At 46.7% G+C, this 26,273-nt stretch overlaps 16 non-coding genes and 1 pseudogene across 16 annotated transcripts; all 17 read right to left on the reverse strand.

The window, feature by feature from the left end:
* Positions 1–434: 434 nt before the first annotated feature.
* LOC142269613 (U2 spliceosomal RNA) lies at positions 435–625 on the reverse strand. Its single transcript, XR_012735047.1, has one exon. It is a non-coding gene; the product is annotated as a U2 spliceosomal RNA (small nuclear RNA).
* A 1,387-nt stretch (positions 626–2,012) lies between these two features.
* On the reverse strand, positions 2,013–2,203 carry LOC142269614 (U2 spliceosomal RNA). Its single transcript, XR_012735048.1, has one exon. It is a non-coding gene; the product is annotated as a U2 spliceosomal RNA (small nuclear RNA).
* Positions 2,204–3,590: 1,387 nt separating this feature from the next.
* Positions 3,591–3,781, reverse strand: LOC142269617 (U2 spliceosomal RNA). Its single transcript, XR_012735050.1, has one exon. It is a non-coding gene; the product is annotated as a U2 spliceosomal RNA (small nuclear RNA).
* Positions 3,782–5,168: 1,387 nt separating this feature from the next.
* Positions 5,169–5,359, reverse strand: LOC142269618 (U2 spliceosomal RNA). The gene has a single exon (XR_012735051.1). It is a non-coding gene; the product is annotated as a U2 spliceosomal RNA (small nuclear RNA).
* A 1,387-nt stretch (positions 5,360–6,746) lies between these two features.
* Positions 6,747–6,937, reverse strand: LOC142269619 (U2 spliceosomal RNA). Its single transcript, XR_012735052.1, has one exon. It is a non-coding gene; the product is annotated as a U2 spliceosomal RNA (small nuclear RNA).
* Positions 6,938–8,324: 1,387 nt separating this feature from the next.
* On the reverse strand, positions 8,325–8,515 carry LOC142269620 (U2 spliceosomal RNA). The gene has a single exon (XR_012735053.1). It is a non-coding gene; the product is annotated as a U2 spliceosomal RNA (small nuclear RNA).
* Positions 8,516–9,902: 1,387 nt separating this feature from the next.
* LOC142269621 (U2 spliceosomal RNA) lies at positions 9,903–10,093 on the reverse strand. The gene has a single exon (XR_012735054.1). It is a non-coding gene; the product is annotated as a U2 spliceosomal RNA (small nuclear RNA).
* A 1,387-nt stretch (positions 10,094–11,480) lies between these two features.
* LOC142269622 (U2 spliceosomal RNA) lies at positions 11,481–11,671 on the reverse strand. The gene has a single exon (XR_012735055.1). It is a non-coding gene; the product is annotated as a U2 spliceosomal RNA (small nuclear RNA).
* Positions 11,672–13,058: 1,387 nt separating this feature from the next.
* Positions 13,059–13,249, reverse strand: LOC142269623 (U2 spliceosomal RNA). Its single transcript, XR_012735056.1, has one exon. It is a non-coding gene; the product is annotated as a U2 spliceosomal RNA (small nuclear RNA).
* A 1,387-nt stretch (positions 13,250–14,636) lies between these two features.
* Positions 14,637–14,827, reverse strand: LOC142269624 (U2 spliceosomal RNA). The gene has a single exon (XR_012735057.1). It is a non-coding gene; the product is annotated as a U2 spliceosomal RNA (small nuclear RNA).
* A 1,387-nt stretch (positions 14,828–16,214) lies between these two features.
* On the reverse strand, positions 16,215–16,409 carry LOC142269762 (U2 spliceosomal RNA). The gene has a single exon (XR_012735180.1). It is a non-coding gene; the product is annotated as a U2 spliceosomal RNA (small nuclear RNA).
* Positions 16,410–17,106: 697 nt separating this feature from the next.
* On the reverse strand, positions 17,107–17,249 carry LOC142269776 (U2 spliceosomal RNA; annotated as a pseudogene).
* Positions 17,250–18,636: 1,387 nt separating this feature from the next.
* On the reverse strand, positions 18,637–18,827 carry LOC142269625 (U2 spliceosomal RNA). Its single transcript, XR_012735058.1, has one exon. It is a non-coding gene; the product is annotated as a U2 spliceosomal RNA (small nuclear RNA).
* A 1,387-nt stretch (positions 18,828–20,214) lies between these two features.
* On the reverse strand, positions 20,215–20,410 carry LOC142269764 (U2 spliceosomal RNA). Its single transcript, XR_012735182.1, has one exon. It is a non-coding gene; the product is annotated as a U2 spliceosomal RNA (small nuclear RNA).
* A 2,185-nt stretch (positions 20,411–22,595) lies between these two features.
* Positions 22,596–22,786, reverse strand: LOC142269626 (U2 spliceosomal RNA). Its single transcript, XR_012735059.1, has one exon. It is a non-coding gene; the product is annotated as a U2 spliceosomal RNA (small nuclear RNA).
* A 1,387-nt stretch (positions 22,787–24,173) lies between these two features.
* Positions 24,174–24,364, reverse strand: LOC142269629 (U2 spliceosomal RNA). Its single transcript, XR_012735061.1, has one exon. It is a non-coding gene; the product is annotated as a U2 spliceosomal RNA (small nuclear RNA).
* A 1,387-nt stretch (positions 24,365–25,751) lies between these two features.
* On the reverse strand, positions 25,752–25,942 carry LOC142269630 (U2 spliceosomal RNA). Its single transcript, XR_012735062.1, has one exon. It is a non-coding gene; the product is annotated as a U2 spliceosomal RNA (small nuclear RNA).
* Positions 25,943–26,273: the final 331 nt, after the last annotated feature.

Raw genomic sequence — 26,273 nt, forward strand, 5'->3', positions numbered from 1 at the left:
CATCATTACTCAAAGAAAACCCCAAAAACCAATGCATGATAGGAATAAACAGGTAACTTTCTTTGGAGTGGAAGCGGAGAGATCGCACCAGATGCCAATTCTAGATCTTATCACACCTGTGGTCACTGCAGCAGCAGGTGAATCCACTTTGTCCAAAAGGGATCTATTCCATTCAATTGCAAATGATCTAGATAAGACAGAGAACTGCAGCACGGGGACATAGCCGAGTTGGTCAGGTTCAGTGGTGATGAGTTTGCTATTTGGATGAATAAAGAAAGTCAAAAGTGTGAAAGATAAAAAACAAAAGGAGGAAGTGTGAAAAGTGAATGGGCCAAATTGAGGTGCATATGAAGACGTATGCTTTCTTCCAATTCATTAAATCGGGCTAATATGAATCAGGTGAATTGAGTTCTGCTTTTGGAAACTGGGTTAAGAAGGGGTGCACCGTTCCTGGAGGTACTGCAATACCAGGTCAATGCGTGGAGTGGACAGAGCAAGCTCTTTTTCCATCTCCCTGTTCTAAAAATCCATTTAATATATGGTCCCCAGATAGGGGACGTATCAGATATTAAACTGATAAGAACAGATACTACACTTGATCTTAGCCAAAAGGCCGAGAAGCGATAACCAGAATTGGTTTGGGCCTCGAGTGGCACCCTGGCCTATGCCGGACACATCTTAGGGAGAGAGAGCGAGAGGGAGACAAACCCACGCCTACACAAGACATTTTGTCACCCAAGCCAACCCTTGAAAAGGCTGCTTTGCAGAGCAAAAACAAGAAGAATGGTGCGTTTTGCAGCCGCCGCCCACTGCAATGAATCTGAATAACTCCTCCTTTAGGGCGCAAGCAACTCCCCTCCCCCTTGCAGTCTTTCCAATTCACGATACAAAAAGACGGACAGGACAGGTTGCCTGACTTTCCGTCACTGCCACCCTTTGCCATCCTTACCCGTAGAAAGCCCTTTCATCATCCCCAAACCCTAATCTTTTCCCTTTCCTTCCCAGCCCCCAAACCCTGCCCTCTGTACCTTTCTCACCACCCGCTTCCCTTCTCCTGTCATCCCCCTACCACCCGGGAAAAAAAGAGATTGCCCCCTCCTTCCACTAGCCCACCCTCCCACCCAAAGAACAACTTCTTCTGTGCAGCTTGTTTTCTAGGCAGCAGCGCTATTGTGATGTCATCGGGGGGCATTGTGACAAGCCGCCAGTGTTCCGTCTCTTCATGTTGTGCACAGTTCAAACGGAAAATACATCAACAGGCAGACTACAGAAAAGCTTACTATCAAAGGTTAGAGGGGGGCTTTCTCAGAGGGCTTTTTACAGTTTTTCTATTCCCAATTAGCCGTTTAAGTGTACTTATTGAAAGTAGTAATTCTTTCATAGGCCGCCCTTTCTTAGTATTTGACGTTCCTTATATTGCGGTATGAGGCTTCGCAGTAGGTTGCAAACATTCATCACCCATGACTGTCCCCAATTGAGCTCAGAAGCTCAATGTCTATCATGACCTCTCTTTTAGAATGTCCAAGAGCAAGCAAACTATTCCTCCAGGAGAGGGCGCCAACAGACTACTAAAGAGATCATCATTACTCAAAGAAAACCCCAAAAACCAATGCATGATAGGAATAAACAGGTAACTTTCTTTGGAGTGGAAGCGGAGAGATCGCACCAGATGCCAATTCTAGATCTTATCACACCTGTGGTCACTGCAGCAGCAGGTGAATCCACTTTGTCCAAAAGGGATCTATTCCATTCAATTGCAAATGATCTAGATAAGACAGAGAACTGCAGCACGGGGACATAGCCGAGTTGGTCAGGTTGAGTGGTGATGAGTTTGCTATTTGGATGAATAAAGAAAGTCAAAAGTGTGAAAGATAAAAAACAAAAGGAGGAAGTGTGAAAAGTGAATGGGCCAAATTGAGGTGCATATGAAGACGTATGCTTTCTTCCAATTCATTAAATCGGGCTAATATGAATCAGGTGAATTGAGTTCTGCTTTTGGAAACTGGGTTAAGAAGGGGTGCACCGTTCCTGGAGGTACTGCAATACCAGGTCAATGCGTGGAGTGGACAGAGCAAGCTCTTTTTCCATCTCCCTGTTCTAAAAATCCATTTAATATATGGTCCCCAGATAGGGGACGTATCAGATATTAAACTGATAAGAACAGATACTACACTTGATCTTAGCCAAAAGGCCGAGAAGCGATAACCAGAATTGGTTTGGGCCTCGAGTGGCACCCTGGCCTATGCCGGACACATCTTAGGGAGAGAGAGCGAGAGGGAGACAAACCCACGCCTACACAAGACATTTTGTCACCCAAGCCAACCCTTGAAAAGGCTGCTTTGCAGAGCAAAAACAAGAAGAATGGTGCGTTTTGCAGCCGCCGCCCACTGCAATGAATCTGAATAACTCCTCCTTTAGGGCGCAAGCAACTCCCCTCCCCCTTGCAGTCTTTCCAATTCACGATACAAAAAGACGGACAGGACAGGTTGCCTGACTTTCCGTCACTGCCACCCTTTGCCATCCTTACCCGTAGAAAGCCCTTTCATCATCCCCAAACCCTAATCTTTTCCCTTTCCTTCCCAGCCCCCAAACCCTGCCCTCTGTACCTTTCTCACCACCCGCTTCCCTTCTCCTGTCATCCCCCTACCACCCGGGAAAAAAAGAGATTGCCCCCTCCTTCCACTAGCCCACCCTCCCACCCAAAGAACAACTTCTTCTGCGCAGCTTGTTTTCTAGGCAGCAGCGCTATTGTGATGTCATCGGGGGGCATTGTGACAAGCCGCCAGTGTTCCGTCTCTTCATGTTGTGCACAGTTCAAATGGAAAATACATCAACAGGCAGACTACAGAAAAGCTTACTATCAAAGGTTAGAGGGGGGCTTTCTCAGAGGGCTTTTTACAGTTTTTCTATTCCCAATTAGCCGTTTAAGTGTACTTATTGAAAGTAGTAATTCTTTCATAGGCCGCCCTTTCTTAGTATTTGACGTTCCTTATATTGCGGTATGAGGCTTCGCAGTAGGTTGCAAACATTCATCACCCATGACTGTCCCCAATTGAGCTCAGAAGCTCAATGTCTATCATGACCTCTCTTTTAGAATGTCCAAGAGCAAGCAAACTATTCCTCCAGGAGAGGGCGCCAACAGACTACTAAAGAGATCATCATTACTCAAAGAAAACCCCAAAAACCAATGCATGATAGGAATAAACAGGTAACTTTCTTTGGAGTGGAAGCGGAGAGATCGCACCAGATGCCAATTCTAGATCTTATCACACCTGTGGTCACTGCAGCAGCAGGTGAATCCACTTTGTCCAAAAGGGATCTATTCCATTCAATTGCAAATGATCTAGATAAGACAGAGAACTGCAGCACGGGGACATAGCCGAGTTGGTCAGGTTGAGTGGTGATGAGTTTGCTATTTGGATGAATAAAGAAAGTCAAAAGTGTGAAAGATAAAAAACAAAAGGAGGAAGTGTGAAAAGTGAATGGGCCAAATTGAGGTGCATATGAAGACGTATGCTTTCTTCCAATTCATTAAATCGGGCTAATATGAATCAGGTGAATTGAGTTCTGCTTTTGGAAACTGGGTTAAGAAGGGGTGCACCGTTCCTGGAGGTACTGCAATACCAGGTCAATGCGTGGAGTGGACAGAGCAAGCTCTTTTTCCATCTCCCTGTTCTAAAAATCCATTTAATATATGGTCCCCAGATAGGGGACGTATCAGATATTAAACTGATAAGAACAGATACTACACTTGATCTTAGCCAAAAGGCCGAGAAGCGATAACCAGAATTGGTTTGGGCCTCGAGTGGCACCCTGGCCTATGCCGGACACATCTTAGGGAGAGAGAGCGAGAGGGAGACAAACCCACGCCTACACAAGACATTTTGTCACCCAAGCCAACCCTTGAAAAGGCTGCTTTGCAGAGCAAAAACAAGAAGAATGGTGCGTTTTGCAGCCGCCGCCCACTGCAATGAATCTGAATAACTCCTCCTTTAGGGCGCAAGCAACTCCCCTCCCCCTTGCAGTCTTTCCAATTCACGATACAAAAAGACGGACAGGACAGGTTGCCTGACTTTCCGTCACTGCCACCCTTTGCCATCCTTACCCGTAGAAAGCCCTTTCATCATCCCCAAACCCTAATCTTTTCCCTTTCCTTCCCAGCCCCCAAACCCTGCCCTCTGTACCTTTCTCACCACCCGCTTCCCTTCTCCTGTCATCCCCCTACCACCCGGGAAAAAAAGAGATTGCCCCCTCCTTCCACTAGCCCACCCTCCCACCCAAAGAACAACTTCTTCTGCGCAGCTTGTTTTCTAGGCAGCAGCGCTATTGTGATGTCATCGGGGGGCATTGTGACAAGCCGCCAGTGTTCCGTCTCTTCATGTTGTGCACAGTTCAAATGGAAAATACATCAACAGGCAGACTACAGAAAAGCTTACTATCAAAGGTTAGAGGGGGGCTTTCTCAGAGGGCTTTTTACAGTTTTTCTATTCCCAATTAGCCGTTTAAGTGTACTTATTGAAAGTAGTAATTCTTTCATAGGCCGCCCTTTCTTAGTATTTGACGTTCCTTATATTGCGGTATGAGGCTTCGCAGTAGGTTGCAAACATTCATCACCCATGACTGTCCCCAATTGAGCTCAGAAGCTCAATGTCTATCATGACCTCTCTTTTAGAATGTCCAAGAGCAAGCAAACTATTCCTCCAGGAGAGGGCGCCAACAGACTACTAAAGAGATCATCATTACTCAAAGAAAACCCCAAAAACCAATGCATGATAGGAATAAACAGGTAACTTTCTTTGGAGTGGAAGCGGAGAGATCGCACCAGATGCCAATTCTAGATCTTATCACACCTGTGGTCACTGCAGCAGCAGGTGAATCCACTTTGTCCAAAAGGGATCTATTCCATTCAATTGCAAATGATCTAGATAAGACAGAGAACTGCAGCACGGGGACATAGCCGAGTTGGTCAGGTTGAGTGGTGATGAGTTTGCTATTTGGATGAATAAAGAAAGTCAAAAGTGTGAAAGATAAAAAACAAAAGGAGGAAGTGTGAAAAGTGAATGGGCCAAATTGAGGTGCATATGAAGACGTATGCTTTCTTCCAATTCATTAAATCGGGCTAATATGAATCAGGTGAATTGAGTTCTGCTTTTGGAAACTGGGTTAAGAAGGGGTGCACCGTTCCTGGAGGTACTGCAATACCAGGTCAATGCGTGGAGTGGACAGAGCAAGCTCTTTTTCCATCTCCCTGTTCTAAAAATCCATTTAATATATGGTCCCCAGATAGGGGACGTATCAGATATTAAACTGATAAGAACAGATACTACACTTGATCTTAGCCAAAAGGCCGAGAAGCGATAACCAGAATTGGTTTGGGCCTCGAGTGGCACCCTGGCCTATGCCGGACACATCTTAGGGAGAGAGAGCGAGAGGGAGACAAACCCACGCCTACACAAGACATTTTGTCACCCAAGCCAACCCTTGAAAAGGCTGCTTTGCAGAGCAAAAACAAGAAGAATGGTGCGTTTTGCAGCCGCCGCCCACTGCAATGAATCTGAATAACTCCTCCTTTAGGGCGCAAGCAACTCCCCTCCCCCTTGCAGTCTTTCCAATTCACGATACAAAAAGACGGACAGGACAGGTTGCCTGACTTTCCGTCACTGCCACCCTTTGCCATCCTTACCCGTAGAAAGCCCTTTCATCATCCCCAAACCCTAATCTTTTCCCTTTCCTTCCCAGCCCCCAAACCCTGCCCTCTGTACCTTTCTCACCACCCGCTTCCCTTCTCCTGTCATCCCCCTACCACCCGGGAAAAAAAGAGATTGCCCCCTCCTTCCACTAGCCCACCCTCCCACCCAAAGAACAACTTCTTCTGCGCAGCTTGTTTTCTAGGCAGCAGCGCTATTGTGATGTCATCGGGGGGCATTGTGACAAGCCGCCAGTGTTCCGTCTCTTCATGTTGTGCACAGTTCAAACGGAAAATACATCAACAGGCAGACTACAGAAAAGCTTACTATCAAAGGTTAGAGGGGGGCTTTCTCAGAGGGCTTTTTACAGTTTTTCTATTCCCAATTAGCCGTTTAAGTGTACTTATTGAAAGTAGTAATTCTTTCATAGGCCGCCCTTTCTTAGTATTTGACGTTCCTTATATTGCGGTATGAGGCTTCGCAGTAGGTTGCAAACATTCATCACCCATGACTGTCCCCAATTGAGCTCAGAAGCTCAATGTCTATCATGACCTCTCTTTTAGAATGTCCAAGAGCAAGCAAACTATTCCTCCAGGAGAGGGCGCCAACAGACTACTAAAGAGATCATCATTACTCAAAGAAAACCCCAAAAACCAATGCATGATAGGAATAAACAGGTAACTTTCTTTGGAGTGGAAGCGGAGAGATCGCACCAGATGCCAATTCTAGATCTTATCACACCTGTGGTCACTGCAGCAGCAGGTGAATCCACTTTGTCCAAAAGGGATCTATTCCATTCAATTGCAAATGATCTAGATAAGACAGAGAACTGCAGCACGGGGACATAGCCGAGTTGGTCAGGCTGAGTGGTGATGAGTTTGCTATTTGGATGAATAAAGAAAGTCAAAAGTGTGAAAGATAAAAAACAAAAGGAGGAAGTGTGAAAAGTGAATGGGCCAAATTGAGGTGCATATGAAGACGTATGCTTTCTTCCAATTCATTAAATCGGGCTAATATGAATCAGGTGAATTGAGTTCTGCTTTTGGAAACTGGGTTAAGAAGGGGTGCACCGTTCCTGGAGGTACTGCAATACCAGGTCAATGCGTGGAGTGGACAGAGCAAGCTCTTTTTCCATCTCCCTGTTCTAAAAATCCATTTAATATATGGTCCCCAGATAGGGGACGTATCAGATATTAAACTGATAAGAACAGATACTACACTTGATCTTAGCCAAAAGGCCGAGAAGCGATAACCAGAATTGGTTTGGGCCTCGAGTGGCACCCTGGCCTATGCCGGACACATCTTAGGGAGAGAGAGCGAGAGGGAGACAAACCCACGCCTACACAAGACATTTTGTCACCCAAGCCAACCCTTGAAAAGGCTGCTTTGCAGAGCAAAAACAAGAAGAATGGTGCGTTTTGCAGCCGCCGCCCACTGCAATGAATCTGAATAACTCCTCCTTTAGGGCGCAAGCAACTCCCCTCCCCCTTGCAGTCTTTCCAATTCACGATACAAAAAGACGGACAGGACAGGTTGCCTGACTTTCCGTCACTGCCACCCTTTGCCATCCTTACCCGTAGAAAGCCCTTTCATCATCCCCAAACCCTAATCTTTTCCCTTTCCTTCCCAGCCCCCAAACCCTGCCCTCTGTACCTTTCTCACCACCCGCTTCCCTTCTCCTGTCATCCCCCTACCACCCGGGAAAAAAAGAGATTGCCCCCTCCTTCCACTAGCCCACCCTCCCACCCAAAGAACAACTTCTTCTGCGCAGCTTGTTTTCTAGGCAGCAGCGCTATTGTGATGTCATCGGGGGGCATTGTGACAAGCCGCCAGTGTTCCGTCTCTTCATGTTGTGCACAGTTCAAACGGAAAATACATCAACAGGCAGACTACAGAAAAGCTTACTATCAAAGGTTAGAGGGGGGCTTTCTCAGAGGGCTTTTTACAGTTTTTCTATTCCCAATTAGCCGTTTAAGTGTACTTATTGAAAGTAGTAATTCTTTCATAGGCCGCCCTTTCTTAGTATTTGACGTTCCTTATATTGCGGTATGAGGCTTCGCAGTAGGTTGCAAACATTCATCACCCATGACTGTCCCCAATTGAGCTCAGAAGCTCAATGTCTATCATGACCTCTCTTTTAGAATGTCCAAGAGCAAGCAAACTATTCCTCCAGGAGAGGGCGCCAACAGACTACTAAAGAGATCATCATTACTCAAAGAAAACCCCAAAAACCAATGCATGATAGGAATAAACAGGTAACTTTCTTTGGAGTGGAAGCGGAGAGATCGCACCAGATGCCAATTCTAGATCTTATCACACCTGTGGTCACTGCAGCAGCAGGTGAATCCACTTTGTCCAAAAGGGATCTATTCCATTCAATTGCAAATGATCTAGATAAGACAGAGAACTGCAGCACGGGGACATAGCCGAGTTGGTCAGGTTGAGTGGTGATGAGTTTGCTATTTGGATGAATAAAGAAAGTCAAAAGTGTGAAAGATAAAAAACAAAAGGAGGAAGTGTGAAAAGTGAATGGGCCAAATTGAGGTGCATATGAAGACGTATGCTTTCTTCCAATTCATTAAATCGGGCTAATATGAATCAGGTGAATTGAGTTCTGCTTTTGGAAACTGGGTTAAGAAGGGGTGCACCGTTCCTGGAGGTACTGCAATACCAGGTCAATGCGTGGAGTGGACAGAGCAAGCTCTTTTTCCATCTCCCTGTTCTAAAAATCCATTTAATATATGGTCCCCAGATAGGGGACGTATCAGATATTAAACTGATAAGAACAGATACTACACTTGATCTTAGCCAAAAGGCCGAGAAGCGATAACCAGAATTGGTTTGGGCCTCGAGTGGCACCCTGGCCTATGCCGGACACATCTTAGGGAGAGAGAGCGAGAGGGAGACAAACCCACGCCTACACAAGACATTTTGTCACCCAAGCCAACCCTTGAAAAGGCTGCTTTGCAGAGCAAAAACAAGAAGAATGGTGCGTTTTGCAGCCGCCGCCCACTGCAATGAATCTGAATAACTCCTCCTTTAGGGCGCAAGCAACTCCCCTCCCCCTTGCAGTCTTTCCAATTCACGATACAAAAAGACGGACAGGACAGGTTGCCTGACTTTCCGTCACTGCCACCCTTTGCCATCCTTACCCGTAGAAAGCCCTTTCATCATCCCCAAACCCTAATCTTTTCCCTTTCCTTCCCAGCCCCCAAACCCTGCCCTCTGTACCTTTCTCACCACCCGCTTCCCTTCTCCTGTCATCCCCCTACCACCCGGGAAAAAAAGAGATTGCCCCCTCCTTCCACTAGCCCACCCTCCCACCCAAAGAACAACTTCTTCTGCGCAGCTTGTTTTCTAGGCAGCAGCGCTATTGTGATGTCATCGGGGGGCATTGTGACAAGCCGCCAGTGTTCCGTCTCTTCATGTTGTGCACAGTTCAAACGGAAAATACATCAACAGGCAGACTACAGAAAAGCTTACTATCAAAGGTTAGAGGGGGGCTTTCTCAGAGGGCTTTTTACAGTTTTTCTATTCCCAATTAGCCGTTTAAGTGTACTTATTGAAAGTAGTAATTCTTTCATAGGCCGCCCTTTCTTAGTATTTGACGTTCCTTATATTGCGGTATGAGGCTTCGCAGTAGGTTGCAAACATTCATCACCCATGACTGTCCCCAATTGAGCTCAGAAGCTCAATGTCTATCATGACCTCTCTTTTAGAATGTCCAAGAGCAAGCAAACTATTCCTCCAGGAGAGGGCGCCAACAGACTACTAAAGAGATCATCATTACTCAAAGAAAACCCCAAAAACCAATGCATGATAGGAATAAACAGGTAACTTTCTTTGGAGTGGAAGCGGAGAGATCGCACCAGATGCCAATTCTAGATCTTATCACACCTGTGGTCACTGCAGCAGCAGGTGAATCCACTTTGTCCAAAAGGGATCTATTCCATTCAATTGCAAATGATCTAGATAAGACAGAGAACTGCAGCACGGGGACATAGCCGAGTTGGTCAGGTTGAGTGGTGATGAGTTTGCTATTTGGATGAATAAAGAAAGTCAAAAGTGTGAAAGATAAAAAACAAAAGGAGGAAGTGTGAAAAGTGAATGGGCCAAATTGAGGTGCATATGAAGACGTATGCTTTCTTCCAATTCATTAAATCGGGCTAATATGAATCAGGTGAATTGAGTTCTGCTTTTGGAAACTGGGTTAAGAAGGGGTGCACCGTTCCTGGAGGTACTGCAATACCAGGTCAATGCGTGGAGTGGACAGAGCAAGCTCTTTTTCCATCTCCCTGTTCTAAAAATCCATTTAATATATGGTCCCCAGATAGGGGACGTATCAGATATTAAACTGATAAGAACAGATACTACACTTGATCTTAGCCAAAAGGCCGAGAAGCGATAACCAGAATTGGTTTGGGCCTCGAGTGGCACCCTGGCCTATGCCGGACACATCTTAGGGAGAGAGAGCGAGAGGGAGACAAACCCACGCCTACACAAGACATTTTGTCACCCAAGCCAACCCTTGAAAAGGCTGCTTTGCAGAGCAAAAACAAGAAGAATGGTGCGTTTTGCAGCCGCCGCCCACTGCAATGAATCTGAATAACTCCTCCTTTAGGGCGCAAGCAACTCCCCTCCCCCTTGCAGTCTTTCCAATTCACGATACAAAAAGACGGACAGGACAGGTTGCCTGACTTTCCGTCACTGCCACCCTTTGCCATCCTTACCCGTAGAAAGCCCTTTCATCATCCCCAAACCCTAATCTTTTCCCTTTCCTTCCCAGCCCCCAAACCCTGCCCTCTGTACCTTTCTCACCACCCGCTTCCCTTCTCCTGTCATCCCCCTACCACCCGGGAAAAAAAGAGATTGCCCCCTCCTTCCACTAGCCCACCCTCCCACCCAAAGAACAACTTCTTCTGCGCAGCTTGTTTTCTAGGCAGCAGCGCTATTGTGATGTCATCGGGGGGCATTGTGACAAGCCGCCAGTGTTCCGTCTCTTCATGTTGTGCACAGTTCAAACGGAAAATACATCAACAGGCAGACTACAGAAAAGCTTACTATCAAAGGTTAGAGGGGGGCTTTCTCAGAGGGCTTTTTACAGTTTTTCTATTCCCAATTAGCCGTTTAAGTGTACTTATTGAAAGTAGTAATTCTTTCATAGGCCGCCCTTTCTTAGTATTTGACGTTCCTTATATTGCGGTATGAGGCTTCGCAGTAGGTTGCAAACATTCATCACCCATGACTGTCCCCAATTGAGCTCAGAAGCTCAATGTCTATCATGACCTCTCTTTTAGAATGTCCAAGAGCAAGCAAACTATTCCTCCAGGAGAGGGCGCCAACAGACTACTAAAGAGATCATCATTACTCAAAGAAAACCCCAAAAACCAATGCATGATAGGAATAAACAGGTAACTTTCTTTGGAGTGGAAGCGGAGAGATCGCACCAGATGCCAATTCTAGATCTTATCACACCTGTGGTCACTGCAGCAGCAGGTGAATCCACTTTGTCCAAAAGGGATCTATTCCATTCAATTGCAAATGATCTAGATAAGACAGAGAACTGCAGCACGGGGACATAGCCGAGTTGGTCAGGTTGAGTGGTGATGAGTTTGCTATTTGGATGAATAAAGAAAGTCAAAAGTGTGAAAGATAAAAAACAAAAGGAGGAAGTGTGAAAAGTGAATGGGCCAAATTGAGGTGCATATGAAGACGTATGCTTTCTTCCAATTCATTAAATCGGGCTAATATGAATCAGGTGAATTGAGTTCTGCTTTTGGAAACTGGGTTAAGAAGGGGTGCACCGTTCCTGGAGGTACTGCAATACCAGGTCAATGCGTGGAGTGGACAGAGCAAGCTCTTTTTCCATCTCCCTGTTCTAAAAATCCATTTAATATATGGTCCCCAGATAGGGGACGTATCAGATATTAAACTGATAAGAACAGATACTACACTTGATCTTAGCCAAAAGGCCGAGAAGCGATAACCAGAATTGGTTTGGGCCTCGAGTGGCACCCTGGCCTATGCCGGACACATCTTAGGGAGAGAGAGCGAGAGGGAGACAAACCCACGCCTACACAAGACATTTTGTCACCCAAGCCAACCCTTGAAAAGGCTGCTTTGCAGAGCAAAAACAAGAAGAATGGTGCGTTTTGCAGCCGCCGCCCACTGCAATGAATCTGAATAACTCCTCCTTTAGGGCGCAAGCAACTCCCCTCCCCCTTGCAGTCTTTCCAATTCACGATACAAAAAGACGGACAGGACAGGTTGCCTGACTTTCCGTCACTGCCACCCTTTGCCATCCTTACCCGTAGAAAGCCCTTTCATCATCCCCAAACCCTAATCTTTTCCCTTTCCTTCCCAGCCCCCAAACCCTGCCCTCTGTACCTTTCTCACCACCCGCTTCCCTTCTCCTGTCATCCCCCTACCACCCGGGAAAAAAAGAGATTGCCCCCTCCTTCCACTAGCCCACCCTCCCACCCAAAGAACAACTTCTTCTGCGCAGCTTGTTTTCTAGGCAGCAGCGCTATTGTGATGTCATCGGGGGGCATTGTGACAAGCCGCCAGTGTTCCGTCTCTTCATGTTGTGCACAGTTCAAACGGAAAATACATCAACAGGCAGACTACAGAAAAGCTTACTATCAAAGGTTAGAGGGGGGCTTTCTCAGAGGGCTTTTTACAGTTTTTCTATTCCCAATTAGCCGTTTAAGTGTACTTATTGAAAGTAGTAATTCTTTCATAGGCCGCCCTTTCTTAGTATTTGACGTTCCTTATATTGCGGTATGAGGCTTCGCAGTAGGTTGCAAACATTCATCACCCATGACTGTCCCCAATTGAGCTCAGAAGCTCAATGTCTATCATGACCTCTCTTTTAGAATGTCCAAGAGCAAGCAAACTATTCCTCCAGGAGAGGGCGCCAACAGACTACTAAAGAGATCATCATTACTCAAAGAAAACCCCAAAAACCAATGCATGATAGGAATAAACAGGTAACTTTCTTTGGAGTGGAAGCGGAGAGATCGCACCAGATGCCAATTCTAGATCTTATCACACCTGTGGTCACTGCAGCAGCAGGTGAATCCACTTTGTCCAAAAGGGATCTATTCCATTCAATTGCAAATGATCTAGATAAGACAGAGAACTGCAGCACGGGGACATAGCCGAGTTGGTCAGGTTGAGTGGTGATGAGTTTGCTATTTGGATGAATAAAGAAAGTCAAAAGTGTGAAAGATAAAAAACAAAAGGAGGAAGTGTGAAAAGTGAATGGGCCAAATTGAGGTGCATATGAAGACGTATGCTTTCTTCCAATTCATTAAATCGGGCTAATATGAATCAGGTGAATTGAGTTCTGCTTTTGGAAACTGGGTTAAGAAGGGGTGCACCGTTCCTGGAGGTACTGCAATACCAGGTCAATGCGTGGAGTGGACAGAGCAAGCTCTTTTTCCATCTCCCTGTTCTAAAAATCCATTTAATATATGGTCCCCAGATAGGGGACGTATCAGATATTAAACTGATAAGAACAGATACTACACTTGATCTTAGCCAAAAGGCCGAGAAGCGATAACCAGAATTGGTTTGGGCCTCGAGTGGCACCCTGGCCTATGCCGGACACATCTTAGGGAGAGAGAGCGAGAGGGAGACAAACCCACGCCTACACAAGACATTTTGTCACCCAAGCCAACCCTTGAAAAGGCTGCTTTGCAGAGCAAAAACAAGAAGAATGGTGCGTTTTGCAGCCGCCGCCCACTGCAATGAATCTGAATAACTCCTCCTTTAGGGCGCAAGCAACTCCCCTCCCCCTTGCAGTCTTTCCAATTCACGATACAAAAAGACGGACAGGACAGGTTGCCTGACTTTCCGTCACTGCCACCCTTTGCCATCCTTACCCGTAGAAAGCCCTTTCATCATCCCCAAACCCTAATCTTTTCCCTTTCCTTCCCAGCCCCCAAACCCTGCCCTCTGTACCTTTCTCACCACCCGCTTCCCTTCTCCTGTCATCCCCCTACCACCCGGGAAAAAAAGAGATTGCCCCCTCCTTCCACTAGCCCACCCTCCCACCCAAAGAACAACTTCTTCTGCGCAGCTTGTTTTCTAGGCAGCAGCGCTATTGTGATGTCATCGGGGGGCATTGTGACAAGCCGCCAGTGTTCCGTCTCTTCATGTTGTGCACAGTTCAAACGGAAAATACATCAACAGGCAGACTACAGAAAAGCTTACTATCAAAGGTTAGAGGGGGGCTTTCTCAGAGGGCTTTTTACAGTTTTTCTATTCCCAATTAGCCGTTTAAGTGTACTTATTGAAAGTAGTAATTCTTTCATAGGCCGCCCTTTCTTAGTATTTGACGTTCCTTATATTGCGGTATGAGGCTTCGCAGTAGGTTGCAAACATTCATCACCCATGACTGTCCCCAATTGAGCTCAGAAGCTCAATGTCTATCATGACCTCTCTTTTAGAATGTCCAAGAGCAAGCAAACTATTCCTCCAGGAGAGGGCGCCAACAGACTACTAAAGAGATCATCATTACTCAAAGAAAACCCCAAAAACCAATGCATGATAGGAATAAACAGGTAACTTTCTTTGGAGTGGAAGCGGAGAGATCGCACCAGATGCCAATTCTAGATCTTATCACACCTGTGGTCACTGCAGCAGCAGGTGAATCCACTTTGTCCAAAAGGGATCTATTCCATTCAATTGCAAATGATCTAGATAAGACAGAGAACTGCAGCACGGGGACATAGCCGAGTTGGTCAGGTTGAGTGGTGATGAGTTTGCTATTTGGATGAATAAAGAAAGTCAAAAGTGTGAAAGATAAAAAACAAAAGGAGGAAGTGTGAAAAGTGAATGGGCCAAATTGAGGTGCATATGAAGACGTATGCTTTCTTCCAATTCATTAAATCGGGCTAATATGAATCAGGTGAATTGAGTTCTGCTTTTGGAAACTGGGTTAAGAAGGGGTGCACCGTTCCTGGAGGTACTGCAATACCAGGTCAATGCGTGGAGTGGACAGAGCAAGCTCTTTTTCCATCTCCCTGTTCTAAAAATCCATTTAATATATGGTCCCCAGATAGGGGACGTATCAGATATTAAACTGATAAGAACAGATACTACACTTGATCTTAGCCAAAAGGCCGAGAAGCGATAACCAGAATTGGTTTGGGCCTCGAGTGGCACCCTGGCCTATGCCGGACACATCTTAGGGAGAGAGAGCGAGAGGGAGACAAACCCACGCCTACACAAGACATTTTGTCACCCAAGCCAACCCTTGAAAAGGCTGCTTTGCAGAGCAAAAACAAGAAGAATGGTGCGTTTTGCAGCCGCCGCCCACTGCAATGAATCTGAATAACTCCTCCTTTAGGGCGCAAGCAACTCCCCTCCCCCTTGCAGTCTTTCCAATTCACGATACAAAAAGACGGACAGGACAGGTTGCCTGACTTTCCGTCACTGCCACCCTTTGCCATCCTTACCCGTAGAAAGCCCTTTCATCATCCCCAAACCCTAATCTTTTCCCTTTCCTTCCCAGCCCCCAAACCCTGCCCTCTGTACCTTTCTCACCACCCGCTTCCCTTCTCCTGTCATCCCCCTACCACCCGGGAAAAAAAGAGATTGCCCCCTCCTTCCACTAGCCCACCCTCCCACCCAAAGAACAACTTCTTCTGCGCAGCTTGTTTTCTAGGCAGCAGCGCTATTGTGATGTCATCGGGGGGCATTGTGACAAGCCGCCAGTGTTCCGTCTCTTCATGTTGTGCACAGTTCAAACGGAAAATACATCAACAGGCAGACTACAGAAAAGCTTACTATCAAAGGTTAGAGGGGGGCTTTCTCAGAGGGCTTTTTACAGTTTTTCTATTCCCAATTAGCCGTTTAAGTGTACTTATTGAAAGTAGTAATTCTTTCATAGGCCGCCCTTTCTTAGTATTTGACGTTCCTTATATTGCGGTATGAGGCTTCGCAGTAGGTTGCAAACATTCATCACCCATGACTGTCCCCAATTGAGCTCAGAAGCTCAATGTCTATCATGACCTCTCTTTTAGAATGTCCAAGAGCAAGCAAACTATTCCTCCAGGAGAGGGCGCCAACAGACTACTAAAGAGATCATCATTACTCAAAGAAAACCCCAAAAACCAATGCATGATAGGAATAAACAGGTAACTTTCTTTGGAGTGGAAGCGGAGAGATCGCACCAGATGCCAATTCTAGATCTTATCACACCTGTGGTCACTGCAGCAGCAGGTGAATCCACTTTGTCCAAAAGGGATCTATTCCATTCAATTGCAAATGATCTAGATAAGACAGAGAACTGCAGCACGGGGACATAGCCGAGTTGGTCAGGTTGAGTGGTGATGAGTTTGCTATTTGGATGAATAAAGAAAGTCAAAAGTGTGAAAGATAAAAAACAAAAGGAGGAAGTGTGAAAAGTGAATGGGCCAAATTGAGGTGCATATGAAGACGTATGCTTTCTTCCAATTCATTAAATCGGGCTAATATGAATCAGGTGAATTGAGTTCTGCTTTTGGAAACTGGGTTAAGAAGGGGTGCACCGTTCCTGGAGGTACTGCAATACCAGGTCAATGCGTGGAGTGGACAGAGCAAGCTCTTTTTCCATCTCCCTGTTCTAAAAATCCATTTAATATATGGTCCCCAGATAGGGGACGTATCAGATATTAAACTGATAAGAACAGATTTTGATTTAATGAAGCTTTCCAAAGCACCGCAAAAATGCATGACCGAAGTCACACCAAAAACAGTGCAAAGGCTAGGATTCGTGTGGACCCCTCCGTGAGAAGAGGATCCCCAAAAATCAACCCCGTCCCTCCGAGCCAGAAGGCCACAGCGAGGGTCAGGGATCTTCGGTGCTCCCCCAAGCCGAAGCCTGGTTGAGCCTTGTTGTTGCTCCCAGCGTCCACCGAGGCATCTTACCCAAGTGGAGTAGGGAGCTACTAGTCGTTGGTTTCGCAGCCGAGACTGCCCGGACCGTCAACCGGTGTTGGTTTCTCAGCCCAAGGCTGACCGGACCTCCAACCGGGTGTTGGTTTCTCAGCCCAAGGCTGACCGGACCTCCAACCGGGTGTTGGTTTCTCAGCCCAAGGCTAACCGGACCTCCAACCGGGTGTTGGTTTCTCAGCCAAAGCTGACCCGGACCTCCAACCGGGTGTTGGTTTCTCAGCCCAAAGCTGACCGGACCTCCGACCGGGATTATAAAAATTTCCCTTCTTAGCCAGAAGGCCGGGATAGGGCAATATGCTTGGAAAGTATGAATAGGCAAGGCGCGGCGTGCGACAGAGTCTGAGGCTTACCAGGGTCCCAATCTAGCAAGTTCAGACTCCCTCCAGGGTGTCCATTCCTGGGGCACATTGCACCATAACCCCCACACTTACTCAGTCTAATAGCCTCGATCCTGGTAGGGCCATGGTTTCCTCTAGATGGATATACTATCCTCCCAAAGTACTAACAAGCGCAACCTTCCAGTGTGCATTGCATCATTGTACTAAGGTGGCCGGAGCCTTAAACCACCTTTTCGAACAGATACTACACTTGATCTTAGCCAAAAGGCCGAGAAGCGATAACCAGAATTGGTTTGGGCCTCGAGTGGCACCCTGGCCTATGCCGGACACATCTTAGGGAGAGAGAGCGAGAGGGAGACAAACCCACGCCTACACAAGACATTTTGTCACCCAAGCCAACCCTTGAAAAGGCTGCTTTGCAGAGCAAAAACAAGAAGAATGGTGCGTTTTGCAGCCGCCGCCCACTGCAATGAATCTGAATAACTCCTCCTTTAGGGCGCAAGCAACTCCCCTCCCCCTTGCAGTCTTTCCAATTCACGATACAAAAAGACGGACAGGACAGGTTGCCTGACTTTCCGTCACTGCCACCCTTTGCCATCCTTACCCGTAGAAAGCCCTTTCATCATCCCCAAACCCTAATCTTTTCCCTTTCCTTCCCAGCCCCCAAACCCTGCCCTCTGTACCTTTCTCACCACCCGCTTCCCTTCTCCTGTCATCCCCCTACCACCCGGGAAAAAAAGAGATTGCCCCCTCCTTCCACTAGCCCACCCTCCCACCCAAAGAACAACTTCTTCTGCGCAGCTTGTTTTCTAGGCAGCAGCGCTATTGTGATGTCATCGGGGGGCATTGTGACAAGCCGCCAGTGTTCCGTCTCTTCATGTTGTGCACAGTTCAAACGGAAAATACATCAACAGGCAGACTACAGAAAAGCTTACTATCAAAGGTTAGAGGGGGGCTTTCTCAGAGGGCTTTTTACAGTTTTTCTATTCCCAATTAGCCGTTTAAGTGTACTTATTGAAAGTAGTAATTCTTTCATAGGCCGCCCTTTCTTAGTATTTGACGTTCCTTATATTGCGGTATGAGGCTTCGCAGTAGGTTGCAAACATTCATCACCCATGACTGTCCCCAATTGAGCTCAGAAGCTCAATGTCTATCATGACCTCTCTTTTAGAATGTCCAAGAGCAAGCAAACTATTCCTCCAGGAGAGGGCGCCAACAGACTACTAAAGAGATCATCATTACTCAAAGAAAACCCCAAAAACCAATGCATGATAGGAATAAACAGGTAACTTTCTTTGGAGTGGAAGCGGAGAGATCGCACCAGATGCCAATTCTAGATCTTATCACACCTGTGGTCACTGCAGCAGCAGGTGAATCCACTTTGTCCAAAAGGGATCTATTCCATTCAATTGCAAATGATCTAGATAAGACAGAGAACTGCAGCACGGGGACATAGCCGAGTTGGTCAGGTTGAGTGGTGATGAGTTTGCTATTTGGATGAATAAAGAAAGTCAAAAGTGTGAAAGATAAAAAACAAAAGGAGGAAGTGTGAAAAGTGAATGGGCCAAATTGAGGTGCATATGAAGACGTATGCTTTCTTCCAATTCATTAAATCGGGCTAATATGAATCAGGTGAATTGAGTTCTGCTTTTGGAAACTGGGTTAAGAAGGGGTGCACCGTTCCTGGAGGTACTGCAATACCAGGTCAATGCGTGGAGTGGACAGAGCAAGCTCTTTTTCCATCTCCCTGTTCTAAAAATCCATTTAATATATGGTCCCCAGATAGGGGACGTATCAGATATTAAACTGATAAGAACAGATACTACACTTGATCTTAGCCAAAAGGCCGAGAAGCGATAACCAGAATTGGTTTGGGCCTCGAGTGGCACCCTGGCCTATGCCGGACACATCTTAGGGAGAGAGAGCGAGAGGGAGACAAACCCACGCCTACACAAGACATTTTGTCACCCAAGCCAACCCTTGAAAAGGCTGCTTTGCAGAGCAAAAACAAGAAGAATGGTGCGTTTTGCAGCCGCCGCCCACTGCAATGAATCTGAATAACTCCTCCTTTAGGGCGCAAGCAACTCCCCTCCCCCTTGCAGTCTTTCCAATTCACGATACAAAAAGACGGACAGGACAGGTTGCCTGACTTTCCGTCACTGCCACCCTTTGCCATCCTTACCCGTAGAAAGCCCTTTCATCATCCCCAAACCCTAATCTTTTCCCTTTCCTTCCCAGCCCCCAAACCCTGCCCTCTGTACCTTTCTCACCACCCGCTTCCCTTCTCCTGTCATCCCCCTACCACCCGGGAAAAAAAGAGATTGCCCCCTCCTTCCACTAGCCCACCCTCCCACCCAAAGAACAACTTCTTCTGCGCAGCTTGTTTTCTAGGCAGCAGCGCTATTGTGATGTCATCGGGGGGCATTGTGACAAGCCGCCAGTGTTCCGTCTCTTCATGTTGTGCACAGTTCAAACGGAAAATACATCAACAGGCAGACTACAGAAAAGCTTACTATCAAAGGTTAGAGGGGGGCTTTCTCAGAGGGCTTTTTACAGTTTTTCTATTCCCAATTAGCCGTTTAAGTGTACTTATTGAAAGTAGTAATTCTTTCATAGGCCGCCCTTTCTTAGTATTTGACGTTCCTTATATTGCGGTATGAGGCTTCGCAGTAGGTTGCAAACATTCATCACCCATGACTGTCCCCAATTGAGCTCAGAAGCTCAATGTCTATCATGACCTCTCTTTTAGAATGTCCAAGAGCAAGCAAACTATTCCTCCAGGAGAGGGCGCCAACAGACTACTAAAGAGATCATCATTACTCAAAGAAAACCCCAAAAACCAATGCATGATAGGAATAAACAGGTAACTTTCTTTGGAGTGGAAGCGGAGAGATCGCACCAGATGCCAATTCTAGATCTTATCACACCTGTGGTCACTGCAGCAGCAGGTGAATCCACTTTGTCCAAAAGGGATCTATTCCATTCAATTGCAAATGATCTAGATAAGACAGAGAACTGCAGCACGGGGACATAGCCGAGTTGGTCAGGTTGAGTGGTGATGAGTTTGCTATTTGGATGAATAAAGAAAGTCAAAAGTGTGAAAGATAAAAAACAAAAGGAGGAAGTGTGAAAAGTGAATGGGCCAAATTGAGGTGCATATGAAGACGTATGCTTTCTTCCAATTCATTAAATCGGGCTAATATGAATCAGGTGAATTGAGTTCTGCTTTTGGAAACTGGGTTAAGAAGGGGTGCACCGTTCCTGGAGGTACTGCAATACCAGGTCAATGCGTGGAGTGGACAGAGCAAGCTCTTTTTCCATCTCCCTGTTCTAAAAATCCATTTAATATATGGTCCCCAGATAGGGGACGTATCAGATATTAAACTGATAAGAACAGATTTTGATTTAATGAAGCTTTCCAAAGCACCACAAAAAATGCATGACCGAAGTCACACCAAAAACAGTGCAAAGGCTAGGATTCGTGTGGACCCCACCGTGAGGAGAGGGTCCCCAAAAATCAACCCCGTCCCTCCGAGCCAGAAGGCCACAGCAAGGGTCAGGGATCTTCAGTGCTCCCCCAAGCCGAAGCCTGGTTGAGCCTTGTCGTTGCTCCCAGCGTCCACCCAGGCATCTTACCCAAGTGGAGTAGAGAGCTACTAGTTGTTGGTTTCGCAGCCGAAACTGCCCGGACCGTCAACCGGTGTTGGTTTCTCAGCCCAAGGCTAACCGGACCTCCAACCGGGTGTTGGTTTCTCAGCCGAAGCTGACCCAGACCTCCAACCGGGTGTTGGTTTCTCAGCCGAAGCTGACCCAGACCTCCAACCGGGTGTTAGTTTCTCAGCCCAAAGCTGACCAGACCTCCGACCGGGATTATAAAAATTTCCCTTCCTAGCCAGAAGGCCGGGATAGGGTAATATGCTCAAAAAGTATGAAAAGGCAAGGTACGGTGTGCTACAGAGCCCAAGGCTTGCCGGGGTCCCAAGCCAGCAAGCTCAGACTCACTCCAGGGTCGTCAGTCCTGGGGCACGTTGTACCATAGCCCCCCACCCTTACTCAGTCTAATAGCCTCGATCCTGGTAGGGCCATGTTTTCCTCTAGATGAATATACTATCCACCCAGAGTACTAGCAAGCGCAACCTTCCAGTGTGCATTGTATCATTGTACTAAGGTGGCCTGGAGCTTAAACCACCTCTTCGAACAACACTACACTTGATCTTAGCCAAAAGGCCGAGAAGCGATAACCAGAATTGGTTTGGGCCTCGAGTGGCACCCTGGCCTATGCCGGACACATCTTAGGGAGAGAGAGCGAGAGGGAGACAAACCCACGCCTACACAAGACATTTTGTCACCCAAGCCAACCCTTGAAAAGGCTGCTTTGCAGAGCAAAAACAAGAAGAATGGTGCGTTTTGCAGCCGCCGCCCACTGCAATGAATCTGAATAACTCCTCCTTTAGGGCGCAAGCAACTCCCCTCCCCCTTGCAGTCTTTCCAATTCACGATACAAAAAGACGGACAGGACAGGTTGCCTGACTTTCCGTCACTGCCACCCTTTGCCATCCTTACCCGTAGAAAGCCCTTTCATCATCCCCAAACCCTAATCTTTTCCCTTTCCTTCCCAGCCCCCAAACCCTGCCCTCTGTACCTTTCTCACCACCCGCTTCCCTTCTCCTGTCATCCCCCTACCACCCGGGAAAAAAAGAGATTGCCCCCTCCTTCCACTAGCCCACCCTCCCACCCAAAGAACAACTTCTTCTGCGCAGCTTGTTTTCTAGGCAGCAGCGCTATTGTGATGTCATCGGGGGGCATTGTGACAAGCCGCCAGTGTTCCGTCTCTTCATGTTGTGCACAGTTCAAACGGAAAATACATCAACAGGCAGACTACAGAAAAGCTTACTATCAAAGGTTAGAGGGGGGCTTTCTCAGAGGGCTTTTTACAGTTTTTCTATTCCCAATTAGCCGTTTAAGTGTACTTATTGAAAGTAGTAATTCTTTCATAGGCCGCCCTTTCTTAGTATTTGACGTTCCTTATATTGCGGTATGAGGCTTCGCAGTAGGTTGCAAACATTCATCACCCATGACTGTCCCCAATTGAGCTCAGAAGCTCAATGTCTATCATGACCTCTCTTTTAGAATGTCCAAGAGCAAGCAAACTATTCCTCCAGGAGAGGGCGCCAACAGACTACTAAAGAGATCATCATTACTCAAAGAAAACCCCAAAAACCAATGCATGATAGGAATAAACAGGTAACTTTCTTTGGAGTGGAAGCGGAGAGATCGCACCAGATGCCAATTCTAGATCTTATCACACCTGTGGTCACTGCAGCAGCAGGTGAATCCACTTTGTCCAAAAGGGATCTATTCCATTCAATTGCAAATGATCTAGATAAGACAGAGAACTGCAGCACGGGGACATAGCCGAGTTGGTCAGGTTGAGTGGTGATGAGTTTGCTATTTGGATGAATAAAGAAAGTCAAAAGTGTGAAAGATAAAAAACAAAAGGAGGAAGTGTGAAAAGTGAATGGGCCAAATTGAGGTGCATATGAAGACGTATGCTTTCTTCCAATTCATTAAATCGGGCTAATATGAATCAGGTGAATTGAGTTCTGCTTTTGGAAACTGGGTTAAGAAGGGGTGCACCGTTCCTGGAGGTACTGCAATACCAGGTCAATGCGTGGAGTGGACAGAGCAAGCTCTTTTTCCATCTCCCTGTTCTAAAAATCCATTTAATATATGGTCCCCAGATAGGGGACGTATCAGATATTAAACTGATAAGAACAGATACTACACTTGATCTTAGCCAAAAGGCCGAGAAGCGATAACCAGAATTGGTTTGGGCCTCGAGTGGCACCCTGGCCTATGCCGGACACATCTTAGGGAGAGAGAGCGAGAGGGAGACAAACCCACGCCTACACAAGACATTTTGTCACCCAAGCCAACCCTTGAAAAGGCTGCTTTGCAGAGCAAAAACAAGAAGAATGGTGCGTTTTGCAGCCGCCGCCCACTGCAATGAATCTGAATAACTCCTCCTTTAGGGCGCAAGCAACTCCCCTCCCCCTTGCAGTCTTTCCAATTCACGATACAAAAAGACGGACAGGACAGGTTGCCTGACTTTCCGTCACTGCCACCCTTTGCCATCCTTACCCGTAGAAAGCCCTTTCATCATCCCCAAACCCTAATCTTTTCCCTTTCCTTCCCAGCCCCCAAACCCTGCCCTCTGTACCTTTCTCACCACCCGCTTCCCTTCTCCTGTCATCCCCCTACCACCCGGGAAAAAAAGAGATTGCCCCCTCCTTCCACTAGCCCACCCTCCCACCCAAAGAACAACTTCTTCTGCGCAGCTTGTTTTCTAGGCAGCAGCGCTATTGTGATGTCATCGGGGGGCATTGTGACAAGCCGCCAGTGTTCCGTCTCTTCATGTTGTGCACAGTTCAAACGGAAAATACATCAACAGGCAGACTACAGAAAAGCTTACTATCAAAGGTTAGAGGGGGGCTTTCTCAGAGGGCTTTTTACAGTTTTTCTATTCCCAATTAGCCGTTTAAGTGTACTTATTGAAAGTAGTAATTCTTTCATAGGCCGCCCTTTCTTAGTATTTGACGTTCCTTATATTGCGGTATGAGGCTTCGCAGTAGGTTGCAAACATTCATCACCCATGACTGTCCCCAATTGAGCTCAGAAGCTCAATGTCTATCATGACCTCACTTTTAGAATGTCCAAGAGCAAGCAAACTATTCCTCCAGGAGAGGGCGCCAACAGACTACTAAAGAGATCATCATTACTCAAAGAAAACCCCAAAAACCAATGCATGATAGGAATAAACAGGTAACTTTCTTTGGAGTGGAAGCGGAGAGATCGCACCAGATGCCAATTCTAGATCTTATCACACCTGTGGTCACTGCAGCAGCAGGTGAATCCACTTTGTCCAAAAGGGATCTATTCCATTCAATTGCAAATGATCTAGATAAGACAGAGAACTGCAGCACGGGGACATAGCCGAGTTGGTCAGGTTGAGTGGTGATGAGTTTGCTATTTGGATGAATAAAGAAAGTCAAAAGTGTGAAAGATAAAAAACAAAAGGAGGAAGTGTGAAAAGTGAATGGGCCAAATTGAGGTGCATATGAAGACGTATGCTTTCTTCCAATTCATTAAATCGGGCTAATATGAATCAGGTGAATTGAGTTCTGCTTTTGGAAACTGGGTTAAGAAGGGGTGCACCGTTCCTGGAGGTACTGCAATACCAGGTCAATGCGTGGAGTGGACAGAGCAAGCTCTTTTTCCATCTCCCTGTTCTAAAAATCCATTTAATATATGGTCCCCAGATAGGGGACGTATCAGATATTAAACTGATAAGAACAGATACTACACTTGATCTTAGCCAAAAGGCCGAGAAGCGATAACCAGAATTGGTTTGGGCCTCGAGTGGCACCCTGGCCTATGCCGGACACATCTTAGGGAGAGAGAGCGAGAGGGAGACAAACCCACGCCTACACAAGACATTTTGTCACCCAAGCCAACCCTTGAAAAGGCTGCTTTGCAGAGCAAAAACAAGAAGAATGGTGCGTTTTGCAGCCGCCGCCCACTGCAATGAATCTGAATAACTCCTCCTTTAGGGCGCAAGCAACTCCCCTCCCCCTTGCAGTCTTTCCAATTCACGATACAAAAAGACGGACAGGACAGGTTGCCTGACTTTCCGTCACTGCCACCCTTTGCCATCCTTACCCGTAGAAAGCCCTTTCATCATCCCCAAACCCTAATCTTTTCCCTTTCCTTCCCAGCCCCCAAACCCTGCCCTCTGTACCTTTCTCACCACCCGCTTCCCTTCTCCTGTCATCCCCCTACCACCCGGGAAAAAAAGAGATTGCCCCCTCCTTCCACTAGCCCACCCTCCCACCCAAAGAACAACTTCTTCTGCGCAGCTTGTTTTCTAGGCAGCAGCGCTATTGTGATGTCATCGGGGGGCATTGTGACAAGCCGCCAGTGTTCCGTCTCTTCATGTTGTGCACAGTTCAAACGGAAAATACATCAACAGGCAGACTACAGAAAAGCTTACTATCAAAGGTTAGAGGGGGGCTTTCTCAGAGGGCTTTTTACAGTTTTTCTATTCCCAATTAGCCGTTTAAGTGTACTTATTGAAAGTAGTAATTCTTTCATAGGCCGCCCTTTCTTAGTATTTGACGTTCCTTATATTGCGGTATGAGGCTTCGCAGTAGGTTGCAAACATTCATCACCCATGACTGTCCCCAATTGAGCTCAGAAGCTCAATGTCTATCATGACCTCTCTTTTAGAATGTCCAAGAGCAAGCAAACTATTCCTCCAGGAGAGGGCGCCAACAGACTACTAAAGAGATCATCATTACTCAAAGAAAACCCCAAAAACCAATGCATGATAGGAATAAACAGGTAACTTTCTTTGGAGTGGAAGCGGAGAGATCGCACCAGATGCCAATTCTAGATCTTATCACACCTGTGGTCACTGCAGCAGCAGGTGAATCCACTTTGTCCAAAAGGGATCTATTCCATTCAATTGCAAATGATCTAGATAAGACAGAGAACTGCAGCACGGGGACATAGCCGAGTTGGTCAGGTTGAGTGGTGATGAGTTTGCTATTTGGATGAATAAAGAAAGTCAAAAGTGTGAAAGATAAAAAACAAAAGGAGGAAGTGTGAAAAGTGAATGGGCCAAATTGAGGTGCATATGAAGACGTATGCTTTCTTCCAATTCATTAAATCGGGCTAATATGAATCAGGTGAATTGAGTTCTGCTTTTGGAAACTGGGTTAAGAAGGGGTGCACCGTTCCTGGAGGTACTGCAATACCAGGTCAATGCGTGGAGTGGACAGAGCAAGCTCTTTTTCCATCTCCCTGTTCTAAAAATCCATTTAATATATGGTCCCCAGATAGGGGACGTATCAGATATTAAACTGATAAGAACAGATACTACACTTGATCTTAGCCAAAAGGCCGAGAAGCGATAACCAGAATTGGTTTGGGCCTCGAGTGGCACCCTGGCCTATGCCGGACACATCTTAGGGAGAGAGAGCGAGAGGGAGACAAACCCACGCCTACACAAGACATTTTGTCACCCAAGCCAACCCTTGAAAAGGCTGCTTTGCAGAGCAAAAACAAGAAGAATGGTGCGTTTTGCAGCCGCCGCCCACTGCAATGAATCTGAATAACTCCTCCTTTAGGGCGCAAGCAACTCCCCTCCCCCTTGCAGTCTTTCCAATTCACGATACAAAAAGACGGACAGGACAGGTTGCCTGACTTTCCGTCACTGCCACCCTTTGCCATCCTTACCCGTAGA

Source organism: Anomaloglossus baeobatrachus, unplaced genomic scaffold (genome assembly GCF_048569485.1).
Source record: "Anomaloglossus baeobatrachus isolate aAnoBae1 unplaced genomic scaffold, aAnoBae1.hap1 Scaffold_322, whole genome shotgun sequence".
NCBI classification, from domain to species: Eukaryota; Metazoa; Chordata; class Amphibia; order Anura; family Aromobatidae; genus Anomaloglossus; species Anomaloglossus baeobatrachus.